Raw genomic sequence first — 10,445 nt, forward strand, 5'->3', positions numbered from 1 at the left:
TGGTCTTTGGAATTGACAAGTTGCAACCATAGACTTAGATAGGCATTGCATCATTGTATCTGTCAATTTCCTGTCAGACCCTGATCTGTTTCACCTGTCTGTGCTTGCCTCCACCCCCCTCCAGGTGTCTCCAATCTTCCCCATTATCCCCAGTGTATTTATAGCTGTGTTCTCTGTTTGTCTGTTGCCAGTTTGGTTTGTTTTGTTTTGTGAAACCTACCAGCGGTTTTCCCTTGCTCCTGGCTGTTCTAGTTTCTGTTTTCTAGTTTTTCCTGGTTTTGACCATTCTGCCTACCCTGACCCTGAGACTGCCTGCTGTTCCGGAACCTTTTGCACCCTATCTGGATTACTGACCTCTGCCTGCCCTTGACCTGTCGTTTTGCCTGCCCCTGTACTAGTAATACACTTTTGTTACTTGGACACTGTCTGCATCCTGGGTCTTACCTGAAATGTGATAGTACGAACTGGCCATGACTGACCCAGCAGACTTGGACCAGCTCCGCAACGCCATCTCCTCTCAAGGAGCCACCATAGGAAGGCACAAGGAGTTGCTTCGTGGTCTAATGGAAGGGTTCCAGTCCTTGGCCAAACACCATAACCAAGTGCTGAACACATTGCTGGAGCAATTCCGCGGGTTGTCTATTAGGCAGCCTAACACGACGGTAACCTCCCAGCCCCTCAGTAACCCGGCTGTTAGCAGCGCCACCTTCCCGGTCACCCCGGTTTCCTGGGAACCCCGCTTCCCTCCCCCGGAACACTCCGATGGAGTGTCGGGCACCTGTCGGGCGTTTCTCGCTCAGTGCTCCCTCATCATCAAGCTGCTGCCCTCCTCCTTTCCCTCGGACCTCTCTCAGATAGCATACCTCATCACGCTGATGTCCGGGAGGGCTGCAGCTTGAGCTCAGGCAGTATGGAAACAACAGTCGGCCGTATGCTTAAGTTTGGAGTTCGTGGCGGAGGTAAAGAAAGTTTTCGATGCTCTGTTGTCCGGGAGAGAGGCTGCCTGGAAGTTACTCCAGCTTCGGCAAGACTCCCGCAGTGTGGCAAACTATGCGGGGAATTTCTGCACGTTGGCAGCTGAGAGTGTCTGGAACCCAGAAGCGCTGTTCGACATGTTCCTGCACAGAGTATCGTAGGAAGTAAAGGACGAGCTTGCAGCCCGGGAACTACCGACGGATCTTGACTTGCTCATTGCCTTGACCATTCGGATCAATGAGCGACTACAGGAACGTAGGAAGGAGAGGAGATTAGTTTCCCTCACCCGTCCAAGAATTCCACCTCGCCTCCGAGGCACCCCGGAAGTCCCAGAAGGTTCCGTTGCCGAGAGACCCCGAGGCTACCCGAGTTTCCCCGAGAGTCTCCAAAGACTGCCGATTCTCCTCTTCCCGAGCCGATGCAACAAGGCAAAGCTAGGCTGTCTCCAGCTGAACGGCTACACAGGCTTCACACTAAGAGTTGCCTGTATTGCGGGACTACTGGTCATTTCGTCTCCGCCTGTCCACTAAAAGAGCAGACTCACCGATATGAGTGAGTACTCTGGTGGGCAATATGGATAACTTTTCCTCTCCCCTTACTCGCACCCCATTTCATGCCATTTTGCTGTGGGGGAACCAGTTGAAATCTTTCTGGGTACTCATCAACTCTGGCGCCAATGACAGCTTTATGGACGCTACCCTGGCTTCCAAGCTGGACATCCCCACTCAGCCCCTCTCCATTCCCATGGACGTTAGAGCACTGGACGGGTGCTGTATAGGCCGGGTCACCCACAATACCATCCCCATCAACCTACATGTGTCAGGGAACCACAGCGAGACAATCCAATTCCTGCTCATTAAGTCTCCTCAGGTCCCCGTGGTATTGGGATTCTCCTGGCTTCAGCGACACAATCCCCTTATGGACTGGTCTGTTGCTGACATCATGGGCTGGAGCCTGTTCTACCACACCCATTGCCTGAAGTCAGCGCAGCCTGCCCCGGGACGTCTTCCTGGGGGCTCAGAAGTTGCCCCGGGCCTCTCCGCCATTCCCGCGGAGTACCAGGACCTCCGGGAAGTGTTCAATAAGGCCCGAACCACTTCGCATCCACCGCACCGACCATATGACTGCAGGATTGACCTTCTCCCAGGCATCACTCCACCCCGGGGACGACTGTACTCTGTCGGGTCCGGAGACCAAGGCTATGGAAACCTACAGTGCCTTGCAAAAGTATTCATCCCCCTTGGCGTTTTTCCTATTTTGTTGCATTACAACCTGTAATTTAAATAGATTTTTATTTGTATATCATGTAATGGACATACACGACATAGTCCAAATTGGTGAAGTGAAATATATAAAAATGACTTGTTTAAAAAAAAATCGAAACAATTGAAAACAGGAAAGTGATGCGTGCATATGTATTCACCCCCTTTGCTGTGAAGCCCCTAAATAAGATCTGGTGCAACCAATTACATTCAGAAGTCACATAATTAGTTAAATAAAGTCCACCTGTGTGCAATCTAAGTGTCACATGATCTCAGTATATATACACCTGTTCTGAAAGACCCCCAGAGTCTGCAACACCACTAAGCAAGGGGCACCACCAAGCAAGTGGCACCATGAAGCCAAGGAGCTCTCCAAACAGGTCATGGACAAAGTTGTGAAGAAGTACAGATCAGGGTTGGGTTATAAAAAACATATATGAAACTTTGAACATCCCACAGAGTACCATTAAATCTATTATAAATAATGGAAAGAATATGGCACCACAACAAACCTGCCAAGAGAGGGCTGCCCACCGAAACTCACGGACCAGGCAAGGAGGGCATTAATCAGAGAGGCAACAAAGAGACCAAAGATAACCCTGAAGGAGCTGCAAAGCTCCACAGCGGAGATTGGAGTATCTGTTCACTGCAGTGCTGGGCTTCACGGAAGAGTGGCCAGAAAAAAAGCCATTGCTTATTTTTTTCTTTAAACAAACACGTTTGGTGTTCGCCAAAAGGCATGTGGGAGACTCCCCAAACATATGGAAGAAGGTACTCTGGTCAGATGAGACTAAAATTGAGCTTTTTGGCCATCAAGGAAAACGCTATGTCTGGCAGAAACCCAACACCTCTCATCACCCCGAGAACACATCCGAGAACACATGAAGCATGGTGGTGGCAGCACCATGGGGGTGTTTTTCATCGGCAGGGACTGGGAAACTGGTCAGAATTGAAGGAATGATGGATGTAGCTAAATACAGGGAAATTCTTGAGGGAAACCTGTTTCAGTCTTCCTGAGATTTGATACTGGGATGGAGGTTCACCTTCCAGCAGGACAATGACCCTAAGCATACTGCTAAAGCAACACTTGAGTGGTTTAAGAGGAAACATTTAAATGTCTTGGAATGGCGTACTCAAAGCTCAGACCTCAATCCAATTGAGAATCTGTGGTATAACTTAAAGATTGCTGTACACCAGCGGAACCCATCCAACTTGAAGGAGCTGGAGCAGTTTTGCCTTGAAGAACAGGCAAAAATCCCAGTGGCTAGATGTGCCAAGCTTATAGAGACATACCCCAAGAGATCTGCAACTGTAATTGCTGCAAAAGGTGGCTCTACAAAGTATTGACTTTGGGGGGGTGAATAGTTATGCACGCTCAAGTTTTCTGTTTTTTTGTCTTATTTCTTTTTTGTTTCACAACAATCTTCAAAGGCATTTTGTGTAAATCAAATGATACAACCCCCCCAAAAAATATATTTGAATTCCAGGTTGTAAGGCAACAAAATAGGAAAAATGCCAAGGGGGGTGAATACTTTTGTAAGCCACTGTACATTGAGGACTCCCTAGCTGCAGGGTTCATCCGTCCTTCTGCCTCCCCTGTCGGCGCAGGGTTCTGCTTTGTGGAGAAAGACAAAACCCTGCGCCCGTGCATTGACTACCGCGGTCTCAACGACATCACGATGAAGACTGCTACCTGCTACCCCTCATCTCCTCGGCCTTCGAGCTGCTACAGGGGGCCACTGTGTTCTCCAAGCTGGACTTACGGAATGCCTACCACCTGGTGCGGATACGGGAAGGGGACGAGTGGAAGACTGCTATCAACACAGCCACTGGTCACTACGAGTATCTGGTCATGCCATTTGGCCTTACCAATGCCCCTTCTGTGTTCCAGGCTCTGGTTAATGATGTTCTCCGTAACATGTTGAACTGTTTCATCTTCATCTACCTCGATGACATCCTTGTCTTCTCCCGCTCTGCCCAAGAACACGTGCTCCATGTCCGACAGGTTCTCCAACACCTCCTGGAGAACCAGCTTTTTGTAAAAGCAGAGAAGTGATAATTACATCGCTCCACCATCCCCTTTCTGGGTGCAGCTGCAACGTTTCCTGGGATTTGCCAACTTTTATCACCACTTTATCCGAGATTACAGCACCCTGGCGTCCCCCATGACTGCACTCACCTCTCCCAAGGTTCTGTTCATGTGGTCCCCAGCTGCTGGACCGGGCGTTCCGGGATCTCAAACACCGCTTCACCACAGCTCCCATCATGGTTCATCCTGACCCGTCCCGCCAGTTCGTGGTGGAGTTCGATGGTTTGGATGTCGGAGTGGGGGCTGTCCTGTCCCAGCGTTCTACCCTGGACCTCAAGTTACATCCCTGCGCCGCCTTCTCCCACAGCCTCAACGCCACGGAGAGGAACTACGATGTGGGGAATCGTGAGCTTCTCGCGGTGAAGATGGCATTGGAGGAGTGGAGGCACTGGCTGGAGGGGGCGGAACATCCGTTCATTGTGTGGACCAACCACAAGAACCTGGAATATCTCCGCACCGCCAAGCGCCTCAATTCCAGAAAAGCTAGGTGGGCCCTGCTGTCCACCCGGTTCAACTTCTCCCTCTCATACCGGCCGGGATCCAAGAATGTCAAGTCGGATACACTGTCACGCCGCTATAGCCCCACGGCTTCTACCCCGGAACCCGAGACCATCCTTCCCACCTCATGCCTGGCGACGGCACTCAGCTGGGGAATAGGGAAGCATGTTCGTGAGGCGCAGCATTCCCAGCTGAAGCCCGGGGGGGTTCCAGATAACCGGATGTTCGTTCCTGACGCGGTCCGCTCCTCGGTCCTGGAGTGGGCACACTCCTCCAGGCTTGCCTGCCACCCAGGCTCCCGGTGGAGGCAGAGTAAAGACTGTTGAGGGGGTGGGGGGAATGACCATAGGGGGAGCAGCATGGCCGTTGAGGGGGTGTGAGGCAGTGGCAGTCGGTACCGTTTAAGATGGGGGAGAACAATGATTTTATTTTTCTATGAGCATGGCCTTATTTCTATTACAGCATATTGGATGACAGTCATTCATATTCCATTCACCCAGCTCAATGTAACATCAATAGGTTTAGGCTACTGCATGATCCTCGAATGTTCCCTATACCCATCGTGAGGTTGCAAAAATTACACATATGGAATCATGTAGTAACCAAAAAAAATGTTGAACAAATCAAAATATATTTTAGATTTCAGATTCTTCAAAGTAGCCACCCTTTGGGTACCAAAACAATTCTGCAGCATTGAAGGTCCCTAAGAACACAGTGGCCTCCATCATTCTTAAATGGAAGAAGTTTGGAAGCACAAAGACTCTTTCTAGAGCTGGCCTCCTGGAAAAACTGAGCAATCCGTGGAGAAGAGCCTTGGTCAGAGAGATGACCAAGAACACGATGGTCACTCTGACAGAGCTCTAGAGTTCCTCTAGGGAGATGGGAGAACCTTCCAGAAGGACAACCATCTTTGCAGCACTCCACCAATCAGGCCTTTATGGTAGAGTGGCCAGACGGAAGCCACTCCTCAGTAAAAGGCACATGACAGCCCGCTTGGAGTTAGCCAAAAGGCACCTAAAGGACTCTCAAGACCATGAGAAACAAGATTCTCTGGTCTGATGAAACCAACATTTAACTCTTTGGCCTGAATGCCAAGCATCACATCTGGAAGAAACCTGGCACCATCCCTAGGGTGAAGCATGGTGGTGGCAGCATCATGCTGTTGGGATGTGTTTCAGTGGCATGTACTAGGAGACTAGTCAGGATCGAGGGAAATATGAACAGAGCAAAGTAAGGAGAGATCCTTGATGAAAACCTACTCCAGAGCGCTCAGGACCTCAGACTGGGGGCGAAGATTCACCTTCTAACAGGACAACGACCCTAAGCACACAGCCAAGACAGCACAGGATTGGCTTCGGGACAAGTCTCTGAACGTCCTTGAGTGGCCCATCCAGAGCCCGGACTTGAACCCGATCGAACATCTCTGGAGAGACCTGAAAATAGCTGTGCAGCGATCCATCCAACCTGACAGAGCTTGAGAGGATCTGCAGAGAAGAATGGGAGAAACTCCCCAAATACAGGTGTGCCAAGCTTGTAGCTTCAACTTAAGGCTGTCACCACTGCCAAAGGTGCTTCAACAAAGCACTGAGTAAAGGGTCGGAATACTTATGTAAATGTGATATTTCAGTTTATTTATACATATTGACTAATAAAAACTCACATTGCGCTGAAAAAAACGTCAGACTAGCGGTCTTCAATCTTTTGGATGCTGGTTTCATCGTTTGATTCAGGTCTAGTGGGATTGAGGCAAAACTAATTGGCTAACTCTAGCGAATGGCACATGATCAAATTTACTTCTATTGAAACGGGACAAAACAAAGGCTTCAAAGCATTTCCATACACAGAAGAGCTGTTAGATACTGCTAACTGACAGACAGCTAGAGCTGAACTGGCTGTGGTAGCTACGAACTAGCTAACTAAACTAGCTGCTAGTAGTTCATTCACTTCAGTGGAGAGGGGTTGAAAAATTAGCTAATGTAAAATGTCAGTTACACTACTAGCTCAGCACTGGGAATAAAAAATAAAAAATGTTTCAAAAAATTCTAAAAAATGTAAAACGTAAGAGTGGTGCTTGCATATGTATTCACCCCCTTTGCTATGAAGCCCCTAAATAAGATCTGGTGCAACCAATTACCTTCAGAAGTCACATAATTAGTTAAATAAAGTCCACCTGTGTGCAATCTAAGTGTCACATGATCTGTCACATGATCTCAGTACATATACACCTGTTCTGAAAGGCCCCAGAGTCTGCAACACCACTAAGCAAGGGGCACCACCAAGCAAGCGGCACCATGAAGACCAAGGTGCTCTCCCCAGGCAAGGAGGGCCTTAATCATAGAGGCAACAAAGAGACCAAAGATAACCCTGAAGGAGCTGCAAAGCTCCACAGCTGAGATTGGAGCATCTCTCCATAGGACCACTTTAAGTCGTACACTCCACCAATCTGGGCTTTATGGAAGAGTGGCTAGAAAAAAGCTATTGCTTAAAGAAAAAAATAAGCAAACACTTTTGGTGTTCGCCAAAAGGCATGTGGGAGACTATCCAAATATATGGAAGAAGGTACTCTGGTCAGATGAGACTAAAATTGAGCTTTTTGGCCATCAAGGAAAATGCTATGTCTGGCGCAAACCCAACACCTCTCATCACCCCGAGAACACCACCCCCACAGTGAAGCATGGTGGTGGCAGCATCATGCTTTGGACATGTTTTCATCGGCAGGGACTGGGAAACTGGTCAGAATTAAAGGAATGATGGATGGCGCTAAATACAGGGAAATTCTTTAGGGAAACCTGTTTCAGTCTTCCAGAGATTTGAGACTGGGACGGACATTCACCTTCCAGCAGGACAATGACCCTAAGCATACTGCTAAAGCAACACTCAAAGTGGTTTAAGGGGAAATTTAAATGTCTTGGAATGGCCTACTCAAAGCCCAGACCTCAAACCAATTGAGAATCTGTGGTATGACTTAAAGATTTGTCACGACTTCCGCCGAAGTCGGTCCCTCTCCTTGTTCGGGCGGTGTTCGGCGGTCGTCGTCACCAACCTTCTAGCCATCACTGATCCATTTTTCATTTTCCATTGGTTTTGTCTTGTCTTCCTTCACACCTGGTTCCAATCCCATCAATTACATGTTGTGTATTTAACCCTCTGTTTCCCCTCATGTCCTTGTCAGAGATTGTATGTTTTGTGCAAGTCATGTGTCGGTGTGCAACGGGTTTTGTACACACTTTTATTATTTTTGTAATATTTAGGTTTTTGGAGTTTTATGAGCACTTATTAAACGACTCCGTTTATACCAAGTTCGTTCTCCTGCGCCTGACTTCCCTGCCACCAACACGCACCCATTACAAGATTGCTCTACACCAGCGGAACCCATCCAACTTGAAGGAGCTGGAGCAGTTTTGCCTTGAAGAATGGGCAAAAATCTCAGTGGCTAGATGTGCCAAGCTAATAGAGACATACCCCAAGAGACTTGCAGCTGTAATTGCTGCAAAGGGTGGCTCTACAAAGTATTGACTTTGGAGGGGTGAATAGTTATGCACGCTCAAGTTTTCTGGTTTTTTTTGGTCTTATTTCTTGTTTGTTTCACAATAAAAAATATTTTGCATCTTCAAAGTGTTGTGTGATACAAACCCCCAAAAAGTGTCAAATGATACAAACCCCCCCAAAATCTATTTTAATTCCAGGTTGTAAGGCAACAAAATTGGAAAAATGCCAACGTGGGTGAATACTTTCGCAAGCCACTGTACCTTGCCAGTTAGATCAGTCAACTAAAGAATAGCCAGTTTCTGCTTTGCTTGCTTTTTCAACTTGGAGAAAAAGCACAACACACACAGACAGCAGCTGCTTCTGTTAATCTCGCCTGTGCTGGTCCTATACCCTTGCCTTTCAGAAGCTGTGCCTTCACACAGCCAGCCTGTCCGCACGCTCTGTGGTGTCCATGCAGTCCTAAATCCAGCCGACTAAATCCGGAAAACAGCCTACCAAACCGCTCTGAGCCGTCTGCATCGTCCTAAAGCACACCGGTGCCGCGTTTCGTATCACAGTGCAATAATAAAACTGGGGGTGGGGGGCAGAAATGCAATTTTAGGATGTGTGGGGGGGGGATGTCCCCCCATTGCCTGTGAAAGTTGCGCCTCTGTCACCATCTATTGTTATTGCAAAAGTTTTGGCATCTTACGTCATAGAAATTGTTAGAAATAATTAAATGAAGCTCCGGTAATATGGATAACTATTGAAAGATCGCTGATATGCGTTTTCTACACGGTGCAACCTGCGGTACAGCAAAGCCAAGTCAGCCACTGCTCATGGTAGGCTACAATGACTTTGCTCATGATCATGCACGCTGCAAATTACATGTAAGGATACGTTCCTTGAATTTTCTTTTGTGGGTGCCTTTTCATTATGTGGATAGACACTTGTGGTTTCTAGTTAACATTTCACCAATCAAAGCAGTGAGCGTGTAGTGAAGCAAGACATAATGATCAAAACCATTCACCTTTGGGCGACCGGGTAGTGAGTTTGCAAAATGCTATCATATCAGACAATTATACCATTTATAAACTGGTCATAAATCTAAATTTTGGGTCTCTTAGAAAGTTCCTTGTTTTTGAAAGAAATTCAATTTTTTTGTCCATTAAAATAACATAAAATTAATCAGAAATACAGTGTAGACATTGTTAATGTTGTAAATGACTATTGTAGCTGGAAACGGCTGATATTAAATGGAATATCTACTAGAGGTCGACCGATTAATCGGAATGGCCGATTTAATTAGGGCCGATTTCAAGTTTTCATAACAATCGGAAATCGGTATTTTTGGACCCCGATTTATTTATTTTTTACACCTTTATTTATCTAGGTGTAACAGTATAACTTTACGTCGTCCCCTCGCCCCGAACCAGGGACCCTCTGCACACATCAACAACTGACACCCACGAAGCGTCGTTACCCATCGCTCCACAAAAGCCGCGGCCCTTGCAGAGCAAGGGGCAACACTACATCTAGGTTTCAGAGCAAGTGACGTAACTGATTGAAACGCTAGTAGCGCGTACCCGCTAACTAGCTAGCCATTTCACATCCGTTACACTCACCCCCCTTTCAACCTCCTCCTTTTCCGCAGCAACCAGTGATCCGGGTCAACAGCATCAATGTAACAGTATAACTTTAAACCGTCCCCTCGCCCCGACCCGGGCGCGAACCAGGGACCCTCTGCACACATCAACAACGGTCGCCCACGAAGCATCGTTACCCATCGCTCCACAAAGACCGCGGCTCTTGCAGAGCAAGGGGCAACACTACATCTAGGTTTCAGAGCAAGTGACGTAACTGATTGAAACGCTACTAGCGCGTACCCGCTAACTAGCTAGCCATTTCACATCCGTTACATAGGCAAGAAAAGAAAAAAAAACAGCACCTGCTGGAGGGAGACAGATTTCCCGCCAAATTGGGCTACTCCTGTCCTCTTCCTCTGATATAGCCCTCTGAGTTGTAGGGTTTTGATTAGATGGGTTACACTTTTCGTCAGATTTTCGTAACAGGTTAGGAGAACATACGCAGCAGGTTATTATAATTAACGAAGCAGGTTAAAATAATTAGGTTAGGAAGAGGATTAGGCTGAG

The sequence above is a fragment of the Salvelinus namaycush genome, chromosome 11, assembly GCF_016432855.1.
Source record: "Salvelinus namaycush isolate Seneca chromosome 11, SaNama_1.0, whole genome shotgun sequence".
Lineage (NCBI taxonomy): Eukaryota > Metazoa > Chordata > Actinopteri > Salmoniformes > Salmonidae > Salvelinus > Salvelinus namaycush.